General features: G+C 38.6%; 1 protein-coding gene across 1 annotated transcript in view; it reads right to left on the bottom strand.

The window, feature by feature from the left end:
- The window catches only part of LOC132978695 (epidermal retinol dehydrogenase 2-like), a 489,977-nt gene that overhangs the window by 204,309 nt on the left and 273,555 nt on the right, over window positions 1-12,113 (bottom strand). The gene's annotated exons all lie outside the window — the stretch shown is intronic.

Below are 12,113 nucleotides of genomic sequence, written 5' to 3'. Positions count from 1 at the left end.
GGGGGCGCTACAATAATCAACTGCTGCCCAATAACAGCTCTAACTCCAACATAGTTACGCTTGGTTTCAGTTGTCATGGTTTCCTCTGCAAAAATTTACGACGGGGATTAGGGCCACGTTAAAATTAGTTTTTTTATAAAGTCGTTACGACTTTATTCTCGTAAATTTACAAGTTTAATCTCGTAAAAATGTAAAGCCCCAACACAACTATTTGTGTCTGTTATCGGTCTGCCTTGATAAAGTGTCTCATGTGCAGAGACAGTTTGTGTCCTGTTCATCATTTTACAGATAAACAAGTTCTTACAAGCTGAAGTAAAATCTTCTCTTTAACTGTTTTTACCGACTACACAAGGAAGTAGTTTATTTCCTTATTAGTGAAACCTTTAGGACAAGATGCTCCATGTTTGTCATTTGAGAACAGGATGCTGCTGCTCTTCTGATATAGAGTAAAATAACAACTTTATTCTTTTATTCTTTAAAGACTTTAAGAGTTCTACTTTCAACATTTTCGCGCAGGCTGGCCTCAAACTCGTTATTTCTCGTAAATTTACGACTTTTAATCTCAAAATGTATTAATTTTTTTATTTTTTTAACGTGGCCCTAATCCTCCGTCGTAAATACTAGCAGAGAATATAGAGGAAACTATATTATTATTATATTATAGTATTGCAGATCAACGCAGACATGCACCCGATTGCTTAGGCAACTACGGCGTAGATTGGACGGAGAACTATAAATCGACTTGGACGAAGACTGAACATGTTCTCCCTGACACTGAATTTCCACCAGATTACGTGTCCGCTCCGGTCCGTTACGGCTCCGTGCACACTCGTCCGTCAACACCCACAGGCTGCACAATGGTTAGACCTCCTTACACAACAGATATCAATGGAACAACAATCAGCCACACTCAAAAACCAACTCACAGAATTCAACAAAATATACTCCACAATTCTCACCACCATTTTGATGCTGGTGAGTCGATGCCACAGCAGAACCAGGCAGGTAAACGAGGAGGAGAGAGGAAATTAGCACAACAATTTTAATTTACAGTCTGTATTTGGCAATCATCATGTTAGCACCCATACAAAGTGAAAAACAAAAACAAACAAATAACACCAAAAATCATCACCGTGTACAACCTAAGTTTTATTTTACATACTTTTGTTACTATACTGTCCCCATGTTTTTCTTTGATTGATGTTTTCATTCATTTTATTTACTGACCCTTTTCCTTTTGTTTTGTTTGTTTGTTTTTGTCTAAATCTGCTTGCAAAACTGTATCGTACCACAGTTCCCCTCTTGTTTGTATCTCTTTTTTTTATTGTGAGTGTGTGTATGCACGTTTTGGTGAGTAAACCTAATAAACACATAAACAAACACACTGTGTTTTATTTAGAAAATTAACCGGATGTTTTAATGTTGTTTCAGTGTCTGACTTTCCGCCCAGCTTGTTCTTTTCTGTGCTAATTTGATGCGGAGGGCACCGGACTGCTGGAGCTGAGACGCAGCGCAGCGGAGCCAGTGGAAGCACACACGTGTGGCTGCTCGTTGTTTGTATGGAACTCTGTAAATTGTGCTGCTGCCAGTCTTGGCCAGGAAACTCTTGAAAAAGAGATTTTTAATTACAAATGTTCTTTGCTGATTGAATGAAGGTTAAAAAAGAATCAGTCTCTAGACCTTCAAAGTCCATGGCAAATGCATATTTTGTTTCCTCCACAAATATGTTCCAAGATTTAACATTGTAGTAAACGGGGCACTCTATCAAGTTTCTGTTTCAGTTGACAAGTGTGCATTGTTCTGTTCAAACAGGTAATGATATTATTAGATTTGAACTTGTATCATTCTTAGTTATAGATAGATAGATAGATAGATAATTACTTTATTCATCTGGGGGAAATTCAGCAGTGTCACATAGCTCACGAGTTAGAAAAAGTAGAACAAACAGAGAAAACCAAACATCAATATTAATTTAAAGGTCCCATATTCTGCTTTTTCTGGTTTTATATGCTCTTTAGTGTGTTTTCCAAGTGTCCTGTGCATGTTTAGGCACATCTATGTGCAAAAATTCAAAGTCTGCGGAAAAGCGGCTTCTCCTACGTCCTCCTGTTAGCTGTAGCATTAGCTGCATGTAACGCTCGGTTCTAGCCCCCCTCAATAAAAATGTGTCAGTCCGGCGTCATTGTCAGTGTGAGATCACTGATCTAAGTCCATTGGCTCGTTGTGGCAAGCCCAGCAGCTCATGTTGAAATTACCGAGACGCGTGCTGAGCAACTGACCAATAACGATAGAGCGGATCGGCAGACCAATCAGAGCAGACTTGGCCCACGTGGGGTCTAACAGTGTGGGCTCAGCAGAGTGTAGCTGACGGACTCAGAGCGTAGAGGGAGCAAGGAGGAGCAGTACATGAAAACAGACACTTTTTAGAACTTCAGCTAATGTGAACGTACAAAAGTAGGTACATAGATTAAATATACGAACCCCAAAAAGGGCATAATATGAGCTCTTTAAAACTGCATAGATATTAACGGATGATTAAAATTCCAAAAGTCTTTATATTCCTAATTTTTTCTTATGAAACAAGAAAAAGGCAGACAGTGACGTTCCACCCTCAGCTCCAGTCATGAGCTGCTACCATTGGCCTGTGTGTTAAAAAGCCTGATGGCTGTGGAGACAAAGGATCTCCTGAACCTCTCGGTCCTGCAGCGCAGTGAAATTATACGTCCACTGCAGCTACTTCTCTGACCTGCCATGGTGTCATGAAGAGGAGGACTAACATTGTCCGATATATTCTGTCCTTTCTTTCGCATGCGTCTCTCCACCTCAATCCTCAGCTTGTCAAGCCACCTAGTGTTCTTGTTAGGCATGTTGCTCCCCAGCAGATCACACCATAAACAAGAACACTCTCCACCACTGACTGATAGAACATCTCCAACATTTCACTGCACACATCAAAAGACCTGAGCCTCCTCAAGAAAAAGAGTCAGCTCTGTCCCTTTCGGTAGACGGCGTCAGTGTTCACAGTCCAGTCAAGTGTTTTGTCCAGATGCACAAGTATTTATAGGTTTTAAATTATGGTTTCATGAAAAGTGGTTGAAAAATCGTCCTTACCTTCTTTATGTATCCCTTTAAATACCTTGCTGGGAGGACTTAAGACGGGAGGGAGGAAACGACAACTGATCATTTGTGTGGGATGAAGGGAAAGCATAAATGAATTAAGAACCCTTTACTGATGTTTGACTTTTATTTGACCAGGAAAATACTCTCGTTGAGATACAAAGATCTCTTTTTCAAGGCAGTCCTGGAGATTTTATAATGAAGAGTCCCCTGAACATTTGTGACATCTCTTAGGAGGTTACTTTAACTCTGACTGACTGTTATCTCAGTGGCTGCGTTTACATGGACACAAATAATCGGAATAAAAGGCTGAGCAGAATAAAAATGCTTCATGTAAACATGTCAATCTGATCAGACTCATTCGGTAAGAAATTTCATTCCGATCGAGAGGGGTGGTTTATGCCGATAGTTGTTCGGATCAGGATCCATGTACACGCTCGATCTGATCGTGTCTGCCTGACTGGGATAAAAAAAAATTGTTACTGTGCATGTCAGCCCCACATGAAGTGAGTCCATCAGAGCGCATAACTTCATGAATGATTTGCCGTGTCATTCAAAGGTTTTGTTTCCACTCTTGATCGGTGAACTCCATGAGGACGACCCTCTCCGACCAGTCTTGTTGGGATTATATTTGTGTTTTAAGTAGCCTATAAATGTATTTTATTAATCTCTTTCATAGGTACGATCATTCTACAATTCTAAAAAAATGAAAATGAGTCCACTTTGGAGCGATATTTAGTGCCTTTCCCAGCGAGCTACAATAACATCTTTGATATCAACAGTAAACTGTAAATTCATGATATCAATGTTGTCGCACTAGCATTAAAACTGACTCCGCAACCTCTGCCTAAAAAAATATATTTTTAACATTAGATGAGACAAATTATAATGTTAGAAGAATAAAAGTGAACTCAGAACTGAGAAGAACTATTACAGTCTCATTTTAAAGTCATGCCGACAAGTGTGGTAGAATCTAATTCTGATTTATTGTATGTTTACAGTTTATCATTAATAGTAGTATAATATTTAAATCAATAATCTAACCAATAAGATCACTTTTAGACAATAAAAGCCTTTAGAACATTAATAAGGGAGGTCCTGACAGACCCTTGCGACGCTATGCTTGCAACAGCGTAGATTGTTTACAAACACAGACTGATATGTCAGCTTCTTCTTCTGATGTTTCTGGCCGATAAGAAAGGTGGGACCAGTCTACGCATGTCAGAATGGTTTTATTCTGATTTAATGCCAATGCATGAACACGCACGGCATAATCCGATCATTTTATTTAGCGTCCATGTAAACAGTGAAATCGGAATCCCCAATCGGAATGATTTCAGTCAGATTGAAGAAATGGTGCACATGTAAATGTAGCCAGTGTCTGAACTTCATCATCGTCACACTTCAGTTCTGTTTGAAATCATTTCTCAGTAGATTTATTTTTGGGCTTTTTATGGCCTTTAATTGAGAGATAGGACAGTGGATAGAGTTGGAAATCAGGGAGAGAGAGAGTGGGGAATGACATGCAGGAAAGAAGCCATAGGTGGGATGTGAACCCGGGCCGCCCGTTGAGATGACAGCCTCCATACATGGGGCGTGCGCACTAACCAATGCGCCACCAGCACCCCTGAAATCATTTCTAAAGAGCTCACAGACTGATTCATCCTTGTCAACATCCTTACAGGTATATTAATATGACCAGCTCTATACCTGACACCTTAAGGTGCTGCAACATCATGTAACTGTGACGTCGACTTTCTATTCACCTACTTATAACTCCCTATGACAGTACAACAACAACAACAACGCCGCCATCATCAGGCCAATCTTAAAAACCCAATATCATGTAACATTATTAAACACAAATCCAACATGGCTCATGTCTGTAGTGACTGTATCTAGAGAAAAACATTTAATCTAATAACACATTTGAAATGAGAATCTAAATGAAGAATTATAAATAGTTATGGTCGTTCTTTTTGAACTCTGAGCCTTAGAAATATTCTCACACTTCACAATGATGTCTGAAAGGTCAAAGACTTCTCACATTTCTCTTCTTATTTCTACTCTTGACAATAAAAAATCTGTTCACTTGGACTTTTGCCTCCCTCATTTGTATGTCATTAGTTCACCTGGTCTCACTCCTCCATGGAAGACCTGACACTGCCATCTAGTGTTACACATACACTACTGCAACTGAAGAGAGACTACACTCTGTATGGAGATGGCACTCTGTCGCACAGGACTAAATATTGAAAATTACAGAAATAAAATTAGATGACAAGTTCATTTGAACTCAATTATGCAGCGGTGCCTGAAAAGGCCACTGCTTTTTGACAAATAAGGATTCTTAGAGAGAGAAGAATGAATAAAACTGTTATGACTGTGAGTCATTTAGGTATTTAAATGTGTTATTATTGTGTATGCTTCGTGTTCTGTGTTTCGTTTGTGCGTCTGTCTTTGTGCTGTGTTTCAGGTGTCCACCCCTGATTGGAGAAACGCCGGCCTCTGAGTGGAAGGAAGCTGGTGCTGCGTCCTGATTGGAGGACACCTGAGGGCGCCCGAATTTAAAATAGAGTCGCGGAAGTGGAACGCGGCCATCCTTCTTGCTCACGTCCAACGAGAGACATTGGCTTTTGAGATTGTTTGTAGTAATTGATTCCTCATTTTTTTTAGGGGAGAGTAAATTAATTTGTGATCTGCTTTGTTCGGTTTAAAATGAATTGTTAACGAGGATCTATGAGGCTGACAGCGGCTGTGTTTGCATGCAGCCATATTTTATTTTGAATTGTTTTTGAATCAAGTGTTTTGTTAATTAATGTCTTGTGAAAGACGCTTACTCTTTTTGTCTTTCCATTTCATTCTCTGCCCTCTCTGATCACCCTGTTACTGTAACAGTGAAGGTAGATTTTGTTCATTTATTAACAATATTTTCAGAGTTACAAAAAAACGTATTATATTCCACATAAAAAAGTGAAACAGAGTGGACATGTCATACTTTAACACATCCAAGAACGATTCTAAAACACTGAAAAAAAGGTTGATGAAAGAGTGATACATACTGTGCTTCTTGTCGATGTTCCTCCTTGTAGGCCTTTACTACTTCCTGAGAGTCATGTGACCAGAGGAACATTTAGGGGCGTGTACAGAGGGACGCTAACCAGAGCAACAGGGTTCAGTTCAGTTCAGATCTTTATTGTCCCTGGAAGGGAAATTTAATTTGCAGCAGTGGACACAAAAACACAACAGATAAACAGACATAGGACAGTGCAACACAACCTGATGAAATACAACCAAGAAATATAAAATATAAAACTCACTATTCGTTAAGAAGTTTCACTCAAATGGTATAAATAAATAAATATAATAAATATAAAGTGCATTAGCTCTGCTTGAAAGTGCAGTCAAGGATTTAAAGAAGATTAAGAGCATTAATTGAACAAGGAACATATGAAAATGTATATCTGTTTGCCTTAGCCCTGGGCAGCCTGTACCTCCGACCTGAGGGGAGAAGAACAAATTCCTCTATGAGACGATGGTCAGAGCTGGACAAGATAGACTTTGCTTTCCTAACAACTTGTCTGTTCCAGATTTCTGACAATGAAAGCTGCTGAGCGCCGTTTATTTTACTGGCTGTATTGATGATACTGGAAAGACGATTTTTGTTCTGAACAGAAAGAAACTCAATAAAAGATCAGTAGAATAAAACCATCAGTGTCTTGTCTACATTAAAAGTGTTCATTCTGCGCAGAAAGTAGAGTCTCTGAAGGCCCTTTTTTCAGATTGCATCTGTGTTCTTGTCATGATTTAAGTTTTTGTCAATCACAGTGAGTCATTTCAGGGACACAACATCTTTTAAAGATTTCATGCATTAAAAATCTAATCTAATCTTAAAAATGACAAAACATATTATAAATAACGCAATTTAACAATAATTGAAAATAGCATTTGTTTGATATTTATAGCGTAGTTTTGTAACTGAAGTTGAGCAAACACCGGGGACATGGCATTTTAGCCTACTTGCACTAAAATTCATTGCACTAGTATTAATTTCTAAACAATAAATTCTGGGTATGTATCATTTTGTTCTATGGTAAAGTGAGGTGCACTAATTCAGGTGAGATACAGCTGGTGCCACAACAAGGTCCTCAGGTCGTCTTAGAGCTGGAGAGACAGAGGAAACACCACACCCATGAGAGACCATACCATTCATAATGTTAGGGAGGGACGGAGGGAGGGAGAGAAACCAGCCTCCTCCAAGAAGACCAAGAAGAGCCTCCTGAAGACGGTCCAAGACTGGCAGATGATGAGGACCTGGGAAAGAAGCTCCACTTCCCTGAGGTCATCCAAACATCCATGAGGCCTGATGTGGTCCTATGGTCCAAGGAGGGAAAGAAGATGATCCTGATCGAACTGAAAGTCCCAAAGATGATCCTGATCGAACTGAAAGTCCCGAAGATGACAGGGAGGATGCCTCCGAGAGGGAAAGCCACCAAATACCAGGACCAACAGTGCAGTGAAAAGAGTGGCCGGCCTGGATATTTTGCTGTTATTCGTGGCGGGCCAGTTCTACAGCAACATGGCACAATAAATTCAGCAGTATCTGCATTTGTGGGTGGCCTGCCAACAGGTGGCCAGCGCCATGAACTCATCTATCACTCTAGAAACGCTTATCTTTTATCTGAACATTTTTAAAATGCAGTCCAAGTGAATTTATTTAAAGTGAAATTTGTTATGTTTTTATTTAAACTCGAAAATCATTGAGAGCATAACCCTCATTTACAATAAGGTCGAGCAGGATAAACAATGAAAAATAACAAACATACATATACATGTACACATATACATATAAGTATATGCATATACTGTATACATACACATCATAGATAAAGAAAATCTGTTAAAAACCGACAAACAGATAAGAAGTACTAAAATCAAAATCAATTATAACATGTGCAGTCAGAAGTAAGGGAGTTAATAATTAAAGATCTAAAATGGCCATAACAGATCAGTGCCTTGATTTTTAAAGCGCTTTGTAGCAAATTCCAAGCTGATGGTGCAAAGAAGCCAAAGCAGATCTTCCAAGCTCAGAATGAGCTCTAGGAACCTGCAGTGTAAGCCAGTCATTTGATCGTGTGAAATGCACTCCAGAAGAACAGACTTACATAGAAATAAATCAAGTGCAGTAATATGTACAGTGCAGGCCTGGTGAAAAAAAAATTGAAGAATGATACTTACAAGAAGAAAATAGCTAAATTCAAAAAAGTGACAAAGAAAAGAAGAGATGGGCTCTAAACGATGCAGCTCTGTACACTCTTTGATTACTGTCATCAAACTCTCCAACACTGTGCAACTCAAACCTCCAACAACCTGCTAGGCCCTCAAGCCTCCTCTTATGTAGGAGTTGGCACGTACCAAAAAGGGTTTGAAATCAATTTGAGAGTATTACCTGTTCTACATACAACACATAATATCTGCAATAAGGCTAAAAGCATATCGACATACATGTTCTGTTGAGTAAATACTTAAACAGCCATTTAAATAACATATTTCATCTCAACAACCTAAACACCCCTCCACCTCTACTAAACATGGCACCTTCCACTTGGCACACCCCAATATAAGCCACAGGCAGGGTGCAGCTCTGTTTGATAGTTCCTGATTAGAAAGAGTGCGAGCAAGGCCGTGGAGCAACAGGTCACATCATTTATGTGTAACAATGAATAAAATGTTTTAATGTAAAAAATAGTTCATGTCTGTTTTCTTTTGCTTGAAAATACAATGTTTGAAATTATTTGAGTTTTATTCTTACATTTTCTCATAAGTAATTCACACAAAGTACTAGTTGCTAGTTATGCTAAACTAATCTGAACACAGGCCTCTCAGCTTGATGTTAAGTCAGCACATGCGTGTGTGTGTATTACTTTAGAGGGCATGGGGTTGCACCGTGACACAAACATTAAGAAAAAGTCAGACCCATAGATGTATGGTTTTAATTTCCAAAAAGTTATTGCATTACACAATTTAAAAATGGCAGCCTTAGTATTTTTAAAAGTAATAACATGGCACAGTCCCCATTGCATGCTATTAAAGATAAATCATTGAGTATGAGCAGGTTACCCAGCAACAGTTTGAAGCATAAAATGATCTCATTCTTACTAATAAATGGCCAAATTTGTTGATTATCGACTTTTTCCCAAGTTTAGAGATTCGTCCAAAATCGGATAAAATACTTGAATCTATTTTTTAAACACTACAATAGGACGGAAACAAACTGATAATATACATCACCTGCTGTGAAATACCTGCTGTGGATGCCTGAATGTTGAGCGTTTTGCACTGACAATTATTTGTGAGTTTTAAAAATAATTATGTTTTTTAATATAAATAATTGGTCTATTTAATAAATAATAATTTACTCTCCACTTATAAATGTTACCTTCATTTTTTCATAGATGAACATTTAAATAAAAAACTAATCTGGAGAGATTTCAAAAGCTAAACCTCAGCAGCATCAGGCTGAGCTGTTCATCTTTTCTCCAGGAGATGGCGCTGTTTGACACCTCATTACCATATCAGTCCTCCTTTTCAAAAATATGTCCTTGTTGGTCCAGGTGCAGCTGACCATGTTCTTTCCTTTATAGGCCATACCTGTCTGAGTGTGACATCACAACTTCATTCTGTTGTTTGGAAGCAGCAGGTGAGTCCAAGCTGGCGTGTACAGGTGAGTCACAGGAAGTGGAGCTCTGTCCTGAGGCTTTAAACGGTTTAATGCTCTTTAACAGGACATGTTAATGAGCGCCCTTGTGATGGTTTTATCCGGACGAGGTCCTCTAATCTGATCCTGTGTGGATTAAGAATACAGAAGTCTTTATCGGTACACAAGAAGACACACACACACACACACACACACACACACACACACACACACACACACAGTCACACCTGTAAGCACGCCAGACTGTGAGACCAGCACCACATATGATGACGTTCGGTTGTGTGTTTCAAACAGTATAAATAACAGTGACAGTTTTTACCTCTATTTTTTTATTATTTCAAAATGTATTGTCTGATCTTAATTGAAATGTTATCTTCTGGTAGCTTGTATTTGTTTTACTCCTTTTTAAACAGGTTCATGTTCACAGTCAGATCTGTTGAGAATAAAACAGTGTGTATGTTGTTCTGTCAGTGAACTGAAGAGTGACTCGGACCTGTTGAACATCCATCAGTCTGTGAAGCTGATCACAGTCACACACACCTGCACAACCTGAGGGGCATCTCTGATTTCAAAATAAAAGCTTTTAGAATTATAAAAGATTCTAACATTTGTCACAGCATACTCATGCAGGTGGGCAGCTAAATGCAATTACTGTTCCACACTCAATCAGTACCCTTAAGATACTGAAATATAGTACAATAAAATAAATACAGAGGGAAGATAGACATGGACACCAAAAATGTACAAGAAATATTAAGTGTGTAGTATCTGTGCATGTTTCCACAGTCCCAGCTCCACGTTGTTATTTTGAGGATCAGGTATACGTTTAAACCTGTGAGGTGCAGAGTTCACAGTCCTGACATGCAGTGTGAGTGAAGAAGCTTCTCCTGAGTCTCTCTGTGTTTGCCTTGACTGGTAGTAGCCATCTGCCGGAGGGTAGCCACACTGTGAACGGTCCATTGCTGGGATGGTGGGGTTCATTCACAATCCTGATTGTGCTGGCCCTTCTCTTGTTGTGAAGATGTCCTGGAGGGTGGGCAGTGTTGTACCCAAGTCAGATCTTCAGAGATGTTCATCCCCAAGTTCTTGAAGCTGCACACACGCCCTAGTGTCCCAACTATCCTCAATGGGGGGTAGTCTCTTCGCTGTCCCGCTACTGAAGTCCAATGTCAGCCTCTTGGTTTTTGCTGATGGCCTGGCACCACTGTGACAGGATTTCAACCTGCTCACCCTGCTCACCCTGCTAACAGTGTCAATTCAGATAAATCATCAAGAATCACATTCAAAATAATGAGCTCATGAATCCACTGTTCATTTCATTATGACCTGTGCTGTGTCAGATAAAGTGGGGAAGGTTTCTAAATTATTAAATTAGACACAGATATGATGTATTCTCCAGAAATCCTTTTGTCAACTGAGGACTCTTTATTAAAAAAACACGAAGAAACAGTTGTCATGCAAAACACTTGAACACATGCTGTTCATAAAATTAATTGGAATAAGTTATGTTTTCTTTTTAATTTGCAGATAATAGACCTACCTCTAAGAAATTAAATGAGCCATATTTTAAATGACACGGGGACATATATCTGTTCAGATAAAGCAGACATAAAAATAATGTATTTTTAAATTTTATTTTATATGACCATTTTAGTCATCTCCAGGGGGCATAAAACGTTTCACTCTGTTAGTGAGACACATGCTACACAAACACATAGACCCTAAATACGCACATGCACAAACAGGTTCCTAAACTGTTCTGACAAAGCATGCATTAATCAAAAATTAAATATTGATTTAAATTCAGTGCAATGAAAACATTTTAACTTAAAGAGATCTGTCCCGTCTCTTTCTCTCTTAAATGTCAAAGTGAACAGCTGTTATTTATTTTATTAGTTCACTTTACAACAAGTGTATACATTAACTAGGCAATGTTTTACACATGAATGAATGCAGGATGGATAGCATCAAGTCACTGTGACGTTTTGTAATAAGTTAATAATGGTAGTTTACATTCATCTAACAGCTCAGCCTCTCTGGAAGAACAGAACATGTGGATCTTAAATAGACTAATAATGTTTAATATTGTAATTTATTATTAATCCTTAAATTAATGAACACAATCGGTCAAAGGTTTTGACACACCTGATTGAAATGCACGTTTGACATGTGTTTCTTCTATGAATAGAAATAGTGAAGTTGATGCCTTCGTATGTACTGTTTGCATTTCTTTCCAGACGAAAAAACAAATGATTTTTTTTAATTATTGTTTCAATAC

The sequence above is a fragment of the Labrus mixtus genome, chromosome 8, assembly GCF_963584025.1.
Source record: "Labrus mixtus chromosome 8, fLabMix1.1, whole genome shotgun sequence".
NCBI lineage: Eukaryota > Metazoa > Chordata > Actinopteri > Labriformes > Labridae > Labrus > Labrus mixtus.
The sequence above is the reverse complement of the archived record's forward strand: the minus strand, read 5'-3'. Positions and strand labels throughout refer to the sequence as shown.